Source organism: Gigantopelta aegis, chromosome 3 (genome assembly GCF_016097555.1).
Source record: "Gigantopelta aegis isolate Gae_Host chromosome 3, Gae_host_genome, whole genome shotgun sequence".
Classification (NCBI taxonomy): Eukaryota; Metazoa; Mollusca; class Gastropoda; order Neomphalida; family Peltospiridae; genus Gigantopelta; species Gigantopelta aegis.
The window spans coordinates 5,388,341-5,408,894 of record NC_054701.1 but is presented as its reverse complement, the minus strand read 5'-3'; positions in this window follow the sequence as shown (position 1 = coordinate 5,408,894).

Sequence of the window (20,554 nt, the reverse complement as noted above, 5' to 3'; positions counted from 1 at the left end):
CTTCTAGCCCGAGTACTCTGACTGTAAGAGAGCTAGACGGACATTTGAACATAAATACGCTCTCATTACAGTCAGAGACCAACCTATGTATATTTTTGGCAATTCCTGACTACCAAACGGTAGGCAAAGATTCCCGCTCTAATACCACAACAATCCTATGTTTGACGTCAAATACCTTTACATCGATCATTTTCGAGTTAACTGATACAAAAAAATCCACATATTAATCACTAATACACATACTACAGAAAGAAACCCGACAGCACCCACATTCAGCTACGCTTCGTGACACTCCGTCACAACAATTACAAAGCTCGGCGATCTATTTCGAGACGTAGATCACGTGATCGCCACTGGGCGATTCCGCCTTGTGGTTGCACTATACCAATTAATTTCCGGCTGGGTCGAAGTTCGAGGTGTGATTGGTTATAAATGTGAGTGCGTTGGTTGTAAAAAAAATTAGTTTCATCTGGGCTAAAAATGTATGCAATTTTATTTGATGTAGTACCACCGTGTCAAGTAGCCTTGTGCTTGGAACATGTATGGGGTACCTGTAAAAAAAAGTACTCAAATTTTGTACGAAACTAGGGGTGTTGCAGAAACAACTGGTTATACCGAAAATGAGCCATGAAAGGTACCATTTTCTGCAGTTAATACTTTGAGGTAGGGGTTGTAGTACTGATATTTATGGGTCACAGTTTGGTTGATATATTGCATATAGTGTTTTTAAACACAAACGTTAACATGGTCGCCTATGGGATTTGAATTGGTATAGTCCAACCTTGTGCAGCAGTTACAGGGGCCGTCTCATACCAAGCGACGTTACAACATGGAAGAGTTGGCTAATGCCGTTTTGGATAAATTTGGATTTAATTACGTCATTAAACTAAAACAATTACACATTATTGATTCCATTTTGAATTTGAAGGATACATTTGGGGTATTATCGACAGGTTACGGCAAAAGTATGTGCTACGTACTGCCTCCTCTTATGAGACGACCCCTGTAACTGCTGCGCAAAGCGGAATCGCCCAGTCTCGAAATAGATCGCCGAGCTTTGTAATTGTTCCGACGGAGTGTCACGAAGCGTAGCTGAATGTGGGTGCTGTCGGGTTTCTTTCTGTAGTATGTGTATTAGTGATTAATATGTGGATTTTTTGGTATCAGTTAACTCGAAAATGATCGATGTAAAGGTATTTGACATCAAACATAGGATTGTTGTGGTATTAGAGCGGGAATCTTTGCCTACCGTTTGGTAGTCAGGAATTGCCAAAAATATACATAGGTTGGTCTCTGACTGTAATGAGAGCGTATTTATGTCCAAATGTCCGTCTAGCTCTCTTACAGTCAGAGTACTCGGGCTATCCCGCTTCCTACGCCAGTGCTTGCTAATAACACTGAAATTTCATACTTTATTTTGAATTATTTTTGGTCCATAAAGAATAACGTTTTCCGACGGCGTAATTATGACATCATCAGATATTTGCGGATGATTTTTTTTGTTGATTTTTTTTCATATCCAGATGAATGTATAATAAATAACAAACAATACTTATAATTAAATTTGTTTTACTTTATTTTTGAATTACTTTTGGTCTATAAACAATAACGCTCAATAAGCCAACTTGCCCATATAAAATGACGTCATCAGATATGACGTTCCCTGACGATATACATTGTAATTTTTACGTTCACTGAAAATTTAACAAACTCCCGTTACTACGTCTGGACCAAACATTCAAAATGTCAGTGGGTTTTTTGTATGAAAATCTAATATGCGCTGAAAGACAATTTTTATGTTAAATATGTTTTCATGGTTGATGAGATTAGTTAACGTTAAAGCTGCAATGTCAGGTTTCAATCGTATACAGTCAAGTTCTAAGTTCAAATACAAGCATAACTGCACTTTTAATTCACTGGCAAGTTGTCGTCATTAACGCATATCGTCAAATGCTTACTAGCCAGTTAGAACAATTCTCGCCATTTTGTAATACCGAGCCCACTCTAGCAGCCACTTCCTAGCAGCCAATTACGCTAGCAGCCAATTTCAGCAGACACGCATGGCGACGTTCTAAACACCGGACCATTACGCCTTTTATAATGTGTGTTGTGGTGTGGGCTATACGATACTAGTTGGACATCCTATATTACCGTAGTACAGACGGATTTTTAAAGTGATACTTCAGATATTATAAAAGTGCTTAATAAAACGGTTAAGTTGTATTTATACGGATATTAGTAACAATAAGACTGTGAAAATTAGTCTTGGTTGTTATTTTGTTTTTGTGTTGTTATTATATAAAGATACTCTTTAAAACTCTAAAATTCTTAAGTTGTAGTGAATAATTAAAAATTAGCATAACAGTGTGTATAAAAGTGTGTGAAATACAGGTAACAATCGAAAGGCGTATGAGTCCGGTGTTTAGATCGTCGCCATGAGGGTCTGCTGAAATTGGCTGCTAGAGTAATTGGCTGCTAGAATCCGCTCGGTTTTTGTAATGCAACAATAACCGAACCGTACTATTTTTAGCCCAGAGGGAGCCCGGCAAAAGTGTCCCATTTTCAAAATAGTGGGTTTATTTTTAACTTGGAAAAGCCAGTGTAGTGGGAGTGGGAACTATTTTCGCGTGCCCCTATCCACAGAGGTTCAGGCACGCCCACTACGGATTTAGCCTCTGACTTCGCCAGTGACTAACTCCGGAGCAGGAGGGGGGGGGGGGGGTAAGTTTGAGGTGGGCGGAATTTGGAAGAAAGCCATTTAGTACGGTCAACGCGAGCGCGGACCAAATAGCAGACACTTCGTAAACTTGAAGTACACCGAGTGGGAGCCGTGCTCTGATTGGCTGAATTTCGATTCCTCGGTGAAGCCTGTTTTTTACCTAAGTCTACAAAGAGTAACTGCATCCAAAAACATGTCCGGACTCTAAAATTTAACCCAAAATAGTTAAGACTGCTCGGCCAAAAGGTTTTAAGGTGATTTTGAGCAATTGAACGGGCGCCAAAGTAAAATGCGTTAGACTGCTTATAAAAAAATAAACATAAGAATTTTGAACTGCTTCCAAAATGTTTAAAGTCTAACTAGCCCAAAAAAGAGGTTGGTACTCACGGAGGTGAAGGAGGTTGGCAAAGGGGAGGACGTCACGGTGAGCCGATGAAGTTGGAGGCGTCAAGATGCGGGATGCCCGGCCGGTAAGTGGATTCTGCAATCAACTTGGCTAATGCTTGATACTCTTTCCCGGCTACGATTTTGATGACTCGATGGAGGGTCGGGTTATCCATTTCTGGGAGTAGCAGTGCTTGATTATAGCTCCCACTCCGGCGTACGGTAAGACAGACTCCATGGCCATCCCGCATCGTGACGCTGTGGACGGAGAAATCTCCCTCTGAAGGGCTTGAAGGTAGCGGCATGAAGGAGCTAAGCTTCGGTTGGGTGAATAAACTCCGGACGTCCTCGATGTTAGTTTTCACTAGCTGGGAGTAGCGCGTTGGTAATTTGCCGGCCTTGAGTGACCACTGCTCCTCAGCTTCAACAACAGGTTTCGGCGGTTGCGTCGGGGGTCCTGGCTTGACTGGTTGGTCTCCTGGTGACGCAATCGCTTTCCGCTTCGCAACGGCTACCGATCGGGCCTGGGACTCGACTGCGGCACTCTTCCTAGGTGGAGGTGGCATCACAGGAGTCCCGGAGGCTGAGTTCAGAGGAGTTTGTGGGGGCGACTCCATAACCGCCTGGTTAAGGTCTGCCCCTGGTGGTTCCACTGTTGGTTCCGGCTGAGCTGGATCCTCTAGTTTCGCCGGTGTAGATCGGTGCCGGGGATGTTCATCGTAAAGGGCCGCCGCCGGCAGTTGAGCTGCCGGTTTTGCACCCCCCCCGGTCCATCCCTGGCGCGTCAGTCTTCCTCCTTCTTCTCTTCCTCGGTGGCTTCTTAACCGGGTCACCGTACACCAAGGTCACGGTTGCCCGTGGCCCGGTGTACGTGACGCGGTACTCCAATAACACTCCGTACAATGAGTGGTGGGGGGGGGGGGGTAGCTCGAGAGAGCAAGCGCACACGTCCTGCTTCAAGAAATCGTTGCCAGTGTAGTGAAACCAATTCGAGTTCGGCGTCTTATATGCACTAAATTTTCTATTCTAAATGCTTAAATAATAAAAAAATATTCCAGACATAGCCGCTTTAAGATGTTTTGAAGAATACTAAAACAAAATGTACCAAAAATTGTAAATGTTTAACAAAAATGATAAAAATCAGTCCGTCCCACAGGGAACACCTTTTTCATACTATGAAATTTACTAAAAAGTATTTATTTCTGAGCCGACATATTTGTAAATTGCACACAATAAGGATTGTTTGTTTGTGTGTGTTTTTTTTTTTTTTTTTTTTTTTTTTTTTTTTTTTGGGGGGGGGGTGTCAAACACAATCTAATTAAAATTAGCTCCACTATTACATGTGGATCTAACAGCAGCCCGTTGGAGCTCATGTCCAGTTGACCTTTAATTCATTCGATCAATCAAAACCAAACTTGCAAAATCATGCAAGTGATTTGAAAAGAATTTGAAAACATTTGGGATTATGCCGAGGGTATACAAAATGATTCGGGTGAATTACATCATCATAAATCAAGGCTAATATTCGTTCCTCGTATTCAGCCTTGATACATGTCGTCAAGAAATCGTGCCACAAAATGCTTAAATTTCATTGGATGCGATGAGATCTGATTGCAACGAATCGCTACGCTCCTTATAGATTCCCTTGTTATTGTAAACAAAGATGGCAGCGTCAGCGTCCGTGGAAACGTGTCGTGTTTGTCACGATATGTTAAAAAAAAAGGTTTCTGCGGTTAATTTTTGTTATTGCTTTCAAGATTGTCACATGTTACCGATGCTGTGATTGGTCAGCGATGTCATCATGTAAGGGACATAATCGGTGTTACAAATTTTCTTCCAATAGAGGGCGCTAGTAGTGGATATCAGTAATTTTGACTACATGTATCAAGGCTGAATACGAGGAACGAATATTAGCCTTGATTTATGAAGATGAGTGAATTACGAAGTATGCCGGAAACTAATTTCAATATAAAATTTTATATAAAATTTGTTTCAAGACGGAAAAAAACCCCTGATGGTATAGCCATAAAATCTGTTTATACTAGTATACAATCCAGAGTTTATTACTGCACTTTCCCCCCTGTTTTTTAATGTGAAATAGAACAACAAGTTCGCCTATTGCATAAATAGTCTCGCCCGATATTTTTAGAATTTGTATGCTCTCGAATAACGTTATAAAAGGCGAAGTGTAATTGGTCGATATTTAAATTGTTATTTATAGATAAAATGTCACCTGGACATGGGAGTCCACGCAATGCTGTTAGATCTACTGGTAGACCAGTAGAGCTAATTTTAATCAGATTGCGTCAAACAAAACTGAAATTAATAACAAAACACATTTTTATAGAATGATGGGACGGACTATGGGCCTACCATTGATTAAATCGGTGCTCATTAAGTCCTCGTTATACAACTGTTAGCACTCACAAGACACAATGAATGAATGATAAACGAAAGTACAGCACGACAACAGAGGGTAATGTATAAAGAGATACACTGCGCTGTACATACCACCATCCTTATATTTACCTGCTAGTTATATTCTGTTATAGGCCCCAATCCAAAAACCACTGGCCTCGGACATCGGGCCACCGTATTCTAGAACCTCTGTAGACAGTCTACTTCTACCCCAGAGGTCACTCATAACGTGGAAAATATTTTTGATATTTTCTGTGAGAAATATTGTGCATTGGCGTAACGTACATTGAGGATACTCCCCGAATATCTTGTGATATCATAATTTATCAGCACCAGTTGATAAAAGTATGAAATCCGAGGATTTTATACTTTTATCAACGAGTGCTGATAAATTATGATATCACAAGACACAAGGTGGGGGGGGGGGGTATTGTTTTTATCATCCATTATCATTCTTTTCATTTGCGACAGTTGTAAACAATGTCAGTAATGTGTGGTTGAATGTCAGCAGTACTATGCTCGTTAACTAGCAGAACGGCAGTGGCGTGACGTCACTGATGGTAGGTTTAGCGCTGAAACAAACAGTGACGTAACAAAACATCATTGTCTTGTGATTAAAATTTGACCAATCAAGATTTGATATCGCAAATTATAGTGCCAGCGATATCTCCTACAAAAGCCTTTAATGGATGATAAACTATATTATTGAACAATTTGACGCTTACAATCCAATTACTGTGGCATGGGCGTACATGGGGGGGGGGGGGGGGGGGGGGGGGTCGATGGGTTCGACCGAACCCCCCCCCCCCCAAATCGCTTTTTTTTAAATATAATTTAATATATCTGACATTGATATCTGACATTATTATATTTACTCAACATAGAAATATATGCCCAATATCTGCAATCTATTTTGGAACCCTCCTTTTCAAAACTCAACATAGAAATATATGCCCAATATCTCTGCAATCTATTTTGGAACCCCCCTTTTCAAAATCTTATGTACGCCCATGTGTGGGATGCTCTATATTGACATATTTATATAAAAGATCCCTTGCTGCTAATCGGAAAGAGTAGACCATTGTGTGGTGATAGTGGGTGTCGTGTCTCATTGTCTGTGTGGTCCTTAGTCATTGGCCAATGCCCGACGCCATACATAGGCCTATATATATATATATATATATATATATATATATATATATATATATATATATATATATATATATATATATATATATATATATATGGCATATCACGAAACACTTCACTTGTAGAATGCAGGAAATGTACATGACATTTAGTTTTCCAAATTTTCCGCAGAATACAGCCTCAGTCTAGAAATGACTTTATTAGACCGCAGTGTAATAGATACCCATATGTGATATTTATCGTCTCTTTCACATTGTAGAATATACCTTTTGAGAGGTCATGACCTCTGGTCGGGTGATTGACTGTCACACAGTACAACTCCGCATCTATAGATGATTATACAAAACGTGTGCAAATGTTTCTTTCGATTCATATTTTTAAATCAGAAAAATACTTGCTGTCAATTCTTATAATTAAAAAGAAAGAAAGAAATGTTTTATTTAACGACGCACTCAACACATTTTATTTACGGTTATATGGCGTCAGACATATGGTTAAGGACCACACATATTTTGAGAAGAAACCCGCTGTCGCCACTACATGGGCTACTCTTTCCGATTAGCAGCAAGGGATCTTTTATTTGCGCTTCCCACAGGCAGGATAACACAAACCATGGCCTTTGTTGAACCAGTTATGGATCACTGGTCGGTGCAAGTGGTTTACACCTACCCACTGAGCCTTGCGGATCACTCACTCAGGGTTTGGAGTCGGTATCTGGATTAAAAATCCCATGCCTCGACTGGGATCCGAACCCATTACCTACCAGCCTGTAGACCGATGGCCTAACCACGACGCCACCGAGGCCGGTCTCTTATAATTAATGTTAACAGCATAATTTAACAAAATATATATTTTAATGAGTCTGTATAGCCTTGAATGTTTATACTATTGTTTGTGTAAACTTCATTGGTAGATGTATATCGTAGGGATGAAAAGTTTCATTGATAAAAAGCTAAATGAAGTGACCACATGACGTCATTTTGCTCAATGACGTCATCTGGCAAGCAACGTCATTTTCCCAGGTCTTTAATCTGTACATTTTTGTCTTGTTTAGTTATTTTGGACATCATTCTGTGCGATTTGTGTTCATTGATGTGCGGTGTAATAAATAAAATACTATACTCGTTTAGTTGTCTTTGACCTCACAATGTCGGTCTTCGTCCGTCAGTCTAGAATCTCACCCATCCTGCATTAATTTCTTTCACATATATACGTCTGCCTGGACTAGTTTTCCCGCCAACTTCGTATTTCAGACGCCATGACAGAACGTTTCACTCGCCCAACGCCATATTAAACTGCAGCGACCAACATCAATGACACATCGGCGGAGTTTTTACAGCAGTCTATTTTTAACTTGTGTTGCTAGTGTGTCGCCGGCTGCTCTAATCAATGCATTCATGGCGTGTTCTGCCGGTGTGTCGAGTCACACACCGAGCCGGATTTTGCGATGACTCACGTACCGCTTCCCGCCGTGTCTGGCGTGTTCGTGTCGATGGTATTTCCTCGAACACGCCTTGTCAATGGAAAACAGGTCACGTGGGGATATGCTTGCCGATAAACGTCACGATACAAAGCCTATCCGGATTGAACCAGACAGAGCCGCAAGAACAGTTTCTAGGTCAAGTTGTAGTTTTGCTGACAGATATGTGTATGAAGAAACCAATTCAATATGGTGGACAATTCGTTAATTTTGAAACTGTGGCAAGGGTCACAAAACAGTAACAAAATATAACATTTAGGGTTATTGGAACTCTAGATAATAATAATAAAAAAATTATAACTCAAAATCCTTGAATCATATGGAGCCTGATGCGGGAAGGTCACGTTTTATGTATTATAGTTCAAGATGTTCTGAGTCGTGTTCCTTTATGTTCATTCCAAACAATGCCACTAGGCCTACTCGGTTTCAGCTGTTATTTACTAGCAAAATTTGATCAAATTTAAAATATTTCGAAATCCGGTAAACGATATGACACATCACTGACTAATAAATGTCTCATGTATGGCTACATGCTAAGGCCTACACTTTTGATTATGAACTACAATCGAATCTTCTGCCATGATTCCATGTGAGTCAAATGAAGTCAATACACACCAAAACATGGAGATACACACCAAATTGACTGTTCAGAGGTATTGCTATTTATTACAATTTATGATGGCGGCCATCTTGAATATTAAAATGCTACAAGATAGAAATTAGAGAACTTTGTAGGCCTACTGCGGCATGGGTATGATCAATTTAGATTCGTACTATTGTTTTCAAGGTGCTTGTATAGGGCCTGCATGTTGTCACACAGTAGTGGAGAAGTCCCGCGTTTTGATTGTTAATAGGAGCTCGATTGGGGGTTGGGGTAGCCCAGTGGTAAAGTGTATAGGGCCTGCATGTTGTCACACAGTAGTGGAGAAGTCCCGCGTTTTGATTGTTAATAGGAGCTCGATTGGGGTTGGGGTAGCCCAGTGGTAAAGTGTATAGGGCCTGCATGTTGTCACACAGTAGTGGAGAAGTCCCGCGTTTTGATTGTTAATAGGAGCTCGATTGGGGGTTGGGGTAGCCCAGTGGTAAAGTGTATAGGGCCTGCATGTTGTCACACAGTAGTGGAGAAGTCCCGCGTTTTGATTGTTAATAGGAGCTCGATTGGGGTTGGGGTAGCCCAGTGGTAAAGTGTATAGGGCCTGCATGTTGTCACACAGTAGTGGAGAAGTCCCGCGTTTTGATTGTTAATAGGAGCTCGATTGAGGGTTGGGGTAGCCCAGTGGTAAAGTGTATAGGGCCTGCATGTTGTCACACAGTAGTGGAGAAGTCCCGCGTTTTGATTATTAATAGGAGCTCGATTGGGGTTGGGGTAGCCCAGTGGTAAAGTGTATAGGGCCTGCATGTTGTCACACAGTAGTGGAGATGTCCCACGTTTTGATTGTTAATAGGAGCTCGATTGGGGTTGGGGTAGCCCAGTGGTAAAGTGCTCGCCTGATGCGCGGTTTGTTTAAGATAGATCCCCTTCGGTGGGCCCACTTTGGGCTATTTCTCATTCCAGCCAGTGCTCAACAACTAGTGTAACAAAGGCCGTGGTATGTACTATCCTGTCTGTGGGATGATGCATACAAAAGATCCCTTATTGCTAACCGGAAATAGTAGCCCATTGTGTGGCGACAGCGAGTTTCCTCTCTCGTTATCTGTGTGGTCTTTAACCTTATATCCGACGCCATGATAACTGTAGTAAAAAATTAAAATGTGTTCAGTGCGTCATTTAATAAAACATCCCTTCCTGATTGTTAACTGCGAATTCATACATCGTCATGTAACCTGATTCAGTGACTGTATCAAGGATACCGAATAATAGGGTGTCTCAGAAAACCCCCAGACATGTGTAGTTTTAAAATAGGGCCTACTTGAGATAACAAACTATTTTCTCCATTTGCTTTGACGAACTTGTTATAGTAGTTTCTATTAATAGTAGCGTTTGGGTTTAAATAGCATTGTAACTAGGCGACTACAATCCTGCTTGCATAATGATCTATTTATGGATTTAGACTCGCTTGTTAAATAAAGTTGTTGTTTTTTGTTGTTGTTGTTTTAAAGAAGAAAACAAGATTCGATTTGAGTGGGTCGTCGGATGTTTGGATGTTTTGGCCCTGGGTATCTACGTAAATGTCTCGGTGACCTTTCGTACATGTTTAAAAAGGTTTTGTTGCGGATAGCTATCCGAATGCAGTGTCGTTGTCCATGCATGCGGTCTTTGTCGTGGTGCGGGCGCGGAATGTATTGCGTCAAAACCATCTGTTCTACGGTTATGAACACGAACGTTTCAGTACGAGTGGCGTCGTTTGTGGTAGCCGCCGCTGCACACACGAACAACTCTTAAAGATGCTCTATCATAGTATCTTCCAAGTGCCGTGTTTCGCTATTTTATAATGTATTTATGATAAATAACTACAAGTTAATCGATACCACACATACCCTTTGCATAAATATAACTCTGAAATGTCGATATTGCAATGCGCTTGCCAGAACGCCGTGTAAACAGTGACATTGAGTACCACTAGATTCCCGTCTTATCAATGTCATGAAATCGGAGAATTCACAAACTCTGTCAGTCTGGCAAGTTGATTGTCGGTGGCTAGATAGGGACATCAAACACAGATGAGTTGCACAGACAGAAAACGTGTTCAGGCGTATTTTGAAAGTAGTAGCAGGCCCGTAGCCAGGATTTTGAGAGGGGGGGGGGGGGCGTGGCATAGGTTTATGGTGAGGCACAAAGTGCCTCACACGAGTACTTATGGCGGTCCGGGTACTTATGGCGGTCCGGGGGCATATTGGGGAAAAAAGTCACCGGTAAGGGGGGGGGGGGGGGGGGGGGGGTTCGACCGACCCCCATTGGCTACGGGCCTGAGTAGGCTCGCACATTTCGCATACAATAGCTAAACATCAAAACTAAATAGTTTTTAAAACAACAATTGTCACCGAAACGCTTTTTAACCATGCATATTGGTGGGTGTGTCGATAGCATGACCTCCTGGTGATGGTCACATACTAGTAATACAAAACCAAAATAAAGATGGTGTACTCTTATTCCTGGCCCGTACGCGGGGGGGGGGGGGGGGTGCGATGGGTGCGTACGCACCCCTCATAGTCTGCCGAGGTCCGTCCGTGGATGTGTAAAAAATATATTTGACATATTTTGAGACAAAGAAACATTTCAATTTACTTCCCAGAATGCAGGAAAATGCATCTTCTGCATTCTCGATTTAAAAAAATTTCGGGGGACATGCCTCCGGACCTCCCTAGCATCTCCGGCCCCTTGGGCCGTCGATTACGCACCCCATATAAATTTCTGCGTACGGGCCTGTATTCTAATGTATTAATTATCTGTAAATATTTCAAAATTATCATTCTCTATTAGCCTGGTTGCTGCGTGTGTATTTTGGGAGCCTGTATATTGGGTGAACGTATGTTTTTATTGTAGCTGAATAGAACAATCGATTTGGTACCAGCGCGCAGTGACGTCAATCACATTTGTGTGTAACACGCGATAAATTATTATCGACTGTTCAGGGCCGTTGAACTAGCATGTAGACCAGGGGTAAATGGCCAATCAGTTGTAAGCCCCAAACTGTAACTTGACCTGGAAACAATGGTGGGAAAATTCCAGACAGAAAGGTTATTTTTGCGTCAGATAACTGCAGTTTTGCGATATCGCATTTTGATAGCTTTGTTTTTTTTATCTGGCGCACTACAACCTTACAGGAACTCTACCAAACGAGTTGAGTGATATAAATTAAGATTGATTATGGGTAATAAATAGGATATCAAACTCGGTACCATTTCGTATCATGTTCATGTAGTTCATGAAATAATTTGCATTGTCACTCGCTAAAGCTCGTGGCAGTTGAAAATGATTTCACTCGGGACATAAACATGATAGGAAATGGAAGCTCATTTAATAGCCTATATTATCATGCAACCATGCTTCCTATTGACTTGACCTAAATTTTGCGACAGTTATAATTTTATTATATATTAACTTTCATTTTTTTTTATGATCCCCTTCCAAACCTCCACCAAAGTTCCCTTGGCATTCCGCCTCATGTCACTATCTCCCCCCCCCCCCCAATGGATTTTCTGCATCCGCCACTGCTGATAACCCTACCTGATAATTCGAAGTGTTATCATGTCACTAGGAAATGTTATCATGTCACAAGGAAATGAGTTATGCGCATGACGAATGTTTGCTCAATTATCAGGTAGGCCTAAATCGTTTTCTCATTTTTCAAACATCCAATTACACCAATAATTGTTGAACTGCATAAATAAATATAACATTTACACTTCCTGTAACATCAAATTATCTCTTATTTTTCAATTTTCCATTATTCGCTCTCATTCGGAACTAGCCAGCGTTTTTAATTAAACATTTTGAAACAAAAACGCAAGTAGCTTTCTGCAAAGAATGTTAACTTTGGGAACAGAGTCTGACGTCACAGTCACTAGCAGCCAGTGATGTAGATCTGCAGATCACACATAAATATGAGTTCATTTTCACAGAAAAAGGTACAAAAATTGTAATGTGATACAAAATTTGGAAACACATAAGTTTTAGGCCTGCTATGCTATTCCCAAGATGCTTTCTGGCACCTGCTATTGTCCGACTTTCGGAAGTAATTTCTACATGATATAACTAACGGTTTCTATACCGCTTTTGACTGAAACATATTACAAAAATATAACTTGAAAGGGGATATATATATATATATATACTGAAACAATGAAAACGCAAAAACAACTTTTCATTGCAAATAACGACAAATTATTAATGAATTGATGGATAATGTAATATGACATTAATGACTAGTATTCATGAGATACATTCACATGGAAACATGCCCAGTTATCATCAGTAATCGGGTTGCATTCGTAATCGAAAAGTTCAACCCACCCCCCCCCCCCCACCCCCCCCCCCCCCCCCCATCAAGGTCAGTATCTGGTGTGTCCACCATTGGCCCGTGAGCATGCGTGAAGACGACGGAGAAAGGAATGGCACAAACATCTCACATAAGCCACAGGAATGTTCCTCCACTCCTCCTGCAACGCCTGTGCAAGCTCAGCGACGTTACGCGGTGGTGGCTGGCGGTGACGTACACGACGTCCTAACTCATCCCACATGTGTTCATTTGAGTTCAAATCCGGTGAAACGGCAGGCCAGTTCATAACGGTGATACCGGCTTATTGCAGGAATGTCTGGGTAATTCTTGCAGTATGTGGACGAACATTGTCTTGTGGAAACAGAAGGGGACCTCCTGGTCTTCGGTGACGGCGCAAAAGTGGCTGGAGAACTGGTCTTAGAATAACGTCAACATAACGCTGGGCTGTAAGGGCATCGTGAACAATGATGAGATCACTCCTGAAATCACCGTTCATGGAGTCTCCTCCTGTACACACGTACTCTTCCATCGGCAAAGGAGACAGAGAAACGGGACTCATCTGAGAAAACAATGCTCCGGTAAAAGGCTGGCGGATGATTACCATTCTGGAGAGCAAACTGTAGTCTCGCAGCACGATGTCGCGGTGTCATGATGTTACCGCTGTACGGGCGTCTGCATCTGAGTCCAGCCGTCATCGGATGGATGGGCCTTCCATGACATCCTATCGTGTTGCTTGCTGTCATCGTCGCAGTTCTGAACCGGCCACGAAGGTGGTGTCGTCGAATCTGCCGATCTTGGCGTGGGGTCGTAACGAGACGTTGACCAGTTCGAGGTCGAGCACGGACACTCCCGGTCTGTTGATGACGTTCAACAAGTCGTCCAATAGTTGATGGATGGACTCTGAAGGTCCTAGCAATTTGGTTTTGCGAAGTCACCCCTTGAACCATGCCCAACGCTCGCTCCCTTTGTTCTTCTCGGAGTCGTGGCATTCTTAATGTGACGAGGAATATGTGTCCACATACTGGCATTTCACGTGCATTGCATGCAGCATGATTGAGCATGTAGTGAACGCATTTCACACCATTTTGTGTGTTTCTGTTATCGTACGTGTAACGAGAACAAAACCAGGATTAAAACCCAGAAAAAGTACCAATCAATGGCTTCCTCTCATAAATTGTTATTTTAAGTCCAATAAATATATTTTTCATTAATCGCAACAAATATTGAAAAATATCTGTTTTGCGTTTTCATTGTGTGTCAGTATATATATATATATATATATATATATATATATATATATATATATATATATATATATATATATATATATATATATATATATATATACTATCAGGTTACTACGTTTTCATACCGTGGTCATGTCATGTCATGTCATAGGGTTTTACGTGCACATTCAGAACAAGCTGTTGTAGCGCACGCCTGTCGTGGGCACAAGAGCCGGCCTTGGCCGGCTCCTCCGTCCATGACAGGAAAGGTAGGGGGAGAGAAGAGGAGGGACCGCCTGCACTGGCAGGTGCAAGGGAGCACCAGCAGCCCGATCAAATCGGTAGAAGGCGGATGGGGGTGGTGGTGGTGCTATGGAATTTGAATGGAGCAGTTAAATGCCAAAGAGAAAAGGGTGCGCAATTTTGATTGAGGGAATTTGGCGCAATTTTGAACGGTCGGTCGAAAGGTAAATGGCCGAGCTAATATAGGTTTTGATATTAGTGAATCGAGAGTAGCTCGTTAATTTTAGACCTTTACGATGCTATGGTGTCTCCCTAGGTTGCCCATAGGGCCCTTATAAAGGGCCTGACCGCTTCTGGTCGAGGCATCACCAAGTACCAAGTTATTACCAGCAGCAAGTATTGGGGGTTTGGGTGGGGGAGGCCGATATTCTTTTGTTCAGTTTCCCCCGGGTGCATTGCAATTGTGTACTCGGAACGGTATTCTTTTGTCCGGTTCCTTATTAGAGTACGTACTGGACCATTAAATGGGGGCGGGTGCATTGTTATCATTAGTCAGTGCACCTTGTGTACTGATGCAGTGAGCTTGTAGTCTGTGTGTGAATCCTAGTTTTGCGTTACGGTTGTACCTATTGTCTTAAGTCCCTATTTTAGTGAGTTCAACGGTCATTCATGACCACCCATCCCCCTCGGTCCTTGTATAGCATTGAATACAATGACGGAGGGGGAGTTAAACTAGCCTAGCTATCTAATTTGAAGGGTTAAACCCTTATAGTGTAGGTATTGGTTTAAAAGCCTAGTGCTTGGCATACTTAACTTTATTACCAATGCAATAAAACGAAACTAACGGTGGCAAGTAGCAATTGTATACATATATGCACCGATCTAGGTACTTAGTTTGAAGAATTTTGATTCCCGCCCCCTAAATATAGGATTTTAGTAGGCTTACTTGGTTTGTCTTCAGGCTATCTGGATAGTTGGGTATCGGTTTTCCTGCATGTCTTTGCTTCTGGAACCCTAGTTGACTTACCTTAGTTAGCTAGGATGGAATGCATCAGTAATAAAAAAAAACAAAAAAAAAAACAAACATGGTGCGGGTGCAAAGACAAATTCGTGCAGTTTATTTACAGTTAGGTGTAGTGGGGTTCTTGATCCGTGATTGGCTGGATTGGACCAATGAGAGTGCTGCAAAAAAAATAGGCGATAATTAGTGGTGTCCTATCTTGGTTGATTATCTAACGATGTTGATTGGCTGGTTAATTAGCCAATTGGGTTACTGCGACTTCTATCCTGTCTTAGTGAGAAAGCAAAAAAAATAAAATAATAATAATAATAATGTGTCGTTAGCGGGTGGTGTATGCCAGTTGTCAGTCACGAGCTTCAGAACATGAAGATATTTACAGTAGAATAATATGGTTATCGTGGTTAGGTCTGGATGGCATTGGCATATCTAGTGGTTATTAATCAATCGCTACTGTCCCGCCGTTAATCCCCAGGTTGGAGTGCCTGGTCGAGTGCTTAAGGTCGCTCTTTCATCCAAGGGATGTACAGGCGGGTAGTTTTGAGTAATTGTTAATTTATATTGCTAAATTTATGCCAGCTAATTTGGTTGATTTTACTTTTGTCGTTTCACCGTTCTCTCCCCGGGTTGGAATACGTGGTCTGTTCGAGTGCGTAGTGTGGATGTTCCATCCAGGGAGTCACGGGTGTCACGAGTTAAGCAGCGTATTCATTACTTATCTTAATTATAGATCGCCACCTTCCCTCCGTTGGTCCCCCTGATTGGAGTGCATGTCGGTCGAGTGCAGAAGGTCGCTCTTCCCTCCGGGTGACGTACAGGCGGGTGGTTGCGATCATTTTTTAATTTTAGTTTTTAACTTTATGACTGTCAGAAGCCCGATGGGTGTGCTACGGTTTCCCATCCTGCCTGCGATCAGTCGGGTTGGTGGTCCGCGTCGACCGAACGCTGGCAAGGCGGGCAGTACGTGGTACTTATAGTTTTGGTTTGGTGGACTGGACGAATTGATATACTTTTTTGAAGGTTTTATGTTTTAGATATTTATCAGGGTTAAGTAAAAAGTTAGGTGTAATTGGTTTATTGTGGTTGGCTTCGGTTATTGATTCTATCATTAGTTATCTCAGGCTGTTGTGTAGCGTGCAATCCAGGAGTGCAATCCAGGAGATAGTGTTTCATGTCTTCCCGGGTGCCACACTCACAGTCAGGGTTTTTATTGGTGAAAGAGCAGCTGTTGAGCTGCGAAGATTTACCTATGCGCAATTTAGTAATTATTTTATCCACATAAGTGTTTAAGTGTATAGAGTTGACTAGTGGTTTGATGTTATGACATGTATTGGTTGTTAGGTCCCAGTTGGCCTACCATTGATTAATGTAGTGTTTTCTTGCTTTTGACATTAGTTCTGATATTCCTAAAGGTAGTGCTGTCATTTTGCTAGTGATTGAAAGTGCAGTTTTGGCTCCATAGTCAGCTGTTTCATTGCCAATTATACCTACGTGAGCTGGGACCCATTCGAATACTACTATTAAATTAAGCTGGTTTAGTTCATGAAGTTTATTGTGGATGGCTACGAGGATATCTGGCCTGGTAGATTTATTAGTTTGAAGTGATTGGATAGAGCTAAGACTATCTGAAAAAATAACGCTTTTAGAGTATTGTTTAGTTTTAATCCAGATTAGGGCTTCATAGATGGCTGTCAGTTCTGCTGTAAAAACTGATAGGTTATCTGACAGCCTGGCGTATTTAACTAATTTAGAGTGTTTAGATATTTTTTCTTCAACTACTGCGAAGCCAACCCTACCGTTATCTGGATTTTTTTAACCATCCGTGTAGATATGGATGTTCTCAGGGTAATTTTCGTTGGCTGCGGGTTCGAACAGGATTTTCTTAAATGGTGGAAATGGAGTTGAATCCGTAGCTTGTTTAATGAGATATGGTGTGTGGCACTCGACTGGCTGATTGATATGGTATAGTGCCACTGGCGTGTTATCTATACCTACTTCTATTTCTATTTTACTAGCTTTAGTGGCGAAAGAATCATTAAGATTTTGATTGGTTTTGAATACTAGTCCTGGTTTAGCTATGATAGGAGTGAGTTCCTGAACTGGGTGATCTAGTTTAAGAGAGTGGATTTTTAGATGATAATTAAGGTGTTGAAGATTGCGACGATATTTCAGTGGCATAATAATGTTAAACTCAACTTCTAAGCTTTGTCCGCTAGTATTTGATGGAACTTTAGCTATGATTCTAAGAGCTTGGTTTTGAATAACATCTAATTTATGGAACAGTTTGGGGGCTGTGCAACTGTAGGCTTGGGCTCCATGATCGATTCTGGAGAGTATGCATGCTTTGTAAACCATAAGCATTGCCTCTGTTTGCGCTCTCCAACTGGTACCTGAGATGGCTTTTAACAAGTTTAGAGTATTTTTTGAGTTTCTGACTATGTCATTGATATGGTCACTAAAGGTTAGTTTTGAGTCAAAAGTTACACCTAGAAATTTAAATCTTTTGACTCTTGGAATTATTTTATCACCTGATTTAAGTTGGTGATTATCTGATTTATTGACTTTATTAAAAAGCATATAGACAGTTTTAGTTTCTGATAGTTTAATGCCCCAGTCCAGGGCCCATTTTTTAAGTCTATTCATATCAGCTTGCATTAGGTGAAATAAATTAGTGGTGTGTGTTGCCTGTGCGCCAGATGGCGAAATCATCGGCAAATAGTGCCGTGTTTAATGGCGTGGTCGTTTTTGTTTTTCCTTTAGCATTAAGTGTTTTAGTTATGTTATTATTAAAAAATGTTGAATAAGGTTGGTGAGAGGACCGAACCTTGTGGTATGCTATTAATTATTTCGGTTCTATCTGAATAGTGACCGTTCACTCTATCTGAGATTGATCTATTATGGATGAAATTGTTGATAAAATTAAACATATTACCTTTAATACCGTTACTCTGTAGTTTATTTAGTAGACCTTGACGCCATACCATATCAAAAGCTTTTTCAGCATCTATGAATATTGTTAAAACCTTATGAGATTTTCGAAATGCATCATTAATACTATTTTGTAATCTAACTATTTAATCTATTGTTGAATGTTTAGTTCTAAATCCGCTCTGTACATTAGTTATTAGGTTATTTTCGAGTAGGTAATTGTTGAGTCGTTTATTGATAATAGTTTTATAGGTTTTGCACATGTGGGACGTGAGTGTTATCGGTCTATAACTCCCTGGGAGGGAATGGTCTTTTCCCGCTTTAGGGAGACTAAAGCATTCTGCATGTTTCCACGCAGTGGGCATTTGACTCTCCCTCCAGATTCGGTTAAAGAGTGATAACACTACCTTTAGGGCTACATCCGGCATATACTTGAGTAATGTGTAACTTATTTGATCAGGCCCGGTGGCAGTACTTTTTTTTTTAGCTTTAAGAGCTGTTTTTAATTCTAACATTGTTATCGGTTTATTAAATTCTAAATTATCAGTAGTTGGGTGATTTGCTGTTTTAGTATCATTAGTTGGTAGAGAGTTATCTTTCTTAAGTTTCTCAAAAAATTGTTTAGGAAAATTTTCGTTGCTATTGTTTTTACTGAACGTTTTACTGAGAAGGTCGGCCTTTTGTTTATTAGTAGTTGTTGTTTTATGTTTTTGAAGGACTGTGGAATTAGTGCGTTGTCCTTGAATAGCCTTAATTTTTTTCCACATTTCTCTAGTAGATGTTCTATTGTTAATTTCACCGCAAAATTTATGCCAGCTGGCTTGTTTAGCATTGATGATAAGCTTACCTACTTCGTTTTTGGCTATTTTATATTTAGTGTGATAGTCTTGTTTCCCTGTTTTTTTTATAAAGTTTACGCATCCTGTTCCTAAAGCCGCATTTGGATTTAATTTCGTCCGTCCACCAGTTAACTGGTCTATTTTTATTGAAGGGTTTAGTTTTAGGAATATTCTTTTCAGCTATTTCTATTATTTTATTAGTAAGTTTATTAGTGGCGTCGTCAATGTTTAGGCTATTGTAAAGCCAGCCCAGTTAGCTTTATTAAATTTAAATTTAGGTATAAATGTTTCTTCTTCTGTATAAGTAGTATTACATTTATAGCTGGTTAGAATGGGGAGATGGTCGCTATTGAGAGCTTCTAACACCTCCCATTGGGCGTTTGCACCTATGTTGTTAGAGGTGATAGTTAGGTCGATGGCGGATGTGCCCAGATAGTCATGTATAAAAGTAGTACTGCCATCGTTGAGACATACTAGATTGTGTGTATTGATGAATTCCTCTAGTATGTCTCCCTGTGCGTCGGAGTGCAGACCTCCCCACAGTGAGCTATGACAATTAAAATCTCCTACAAGAATTAAGTTATTGTTTGAGTTTATGAGTTTATTGTAATCTCTTAACGTCAGTTGATTATGGGCTGTTCCCGGTGGGCTATAAACATTGATGATATCAATAGGCATTTTATCGTTTTGTATATTAAGTCCTAGGACTTCTAAGTTTTTATTAATAGAATCATATTTAATTTCGGTATGCGGTATGGTATTTTTAATTAGAGTGGCTATTCCACCTCTGGTACTATTTTCTCTATTTTTATAATAACTTGTATATCCTGGAATTTTAAATACTTTAGTTTTTTTTTTTTTAATCTTTAGTGCCGATTCCTAGCCAAGATTCTTGCAGGCAAATTATATCTGGCTTGATGTTGCTAGTGCTAATGAGTTGAATGAGTTCGGCACCATGTCCCATTGAATGGAGGCCTTTAGCGTTCCACTGGAGAACGCCAAGGCCCTTATTTCCTATGTTTGAATTATTAGCGGGGGCGTATGGAGACTTGTCTCCCATGACTCTGGCCCGATGTTTTTTTTACGTTTTTAGTTATTTTTAGATTTAATTAGGTTAATTTTTTGGGGTAATTAGGCTAGCTTTAAATGTTGATATCTCCTGTACTAGAGTTTGAATGATGGATTTGAGTTCACTAACTTCTGACGGTGA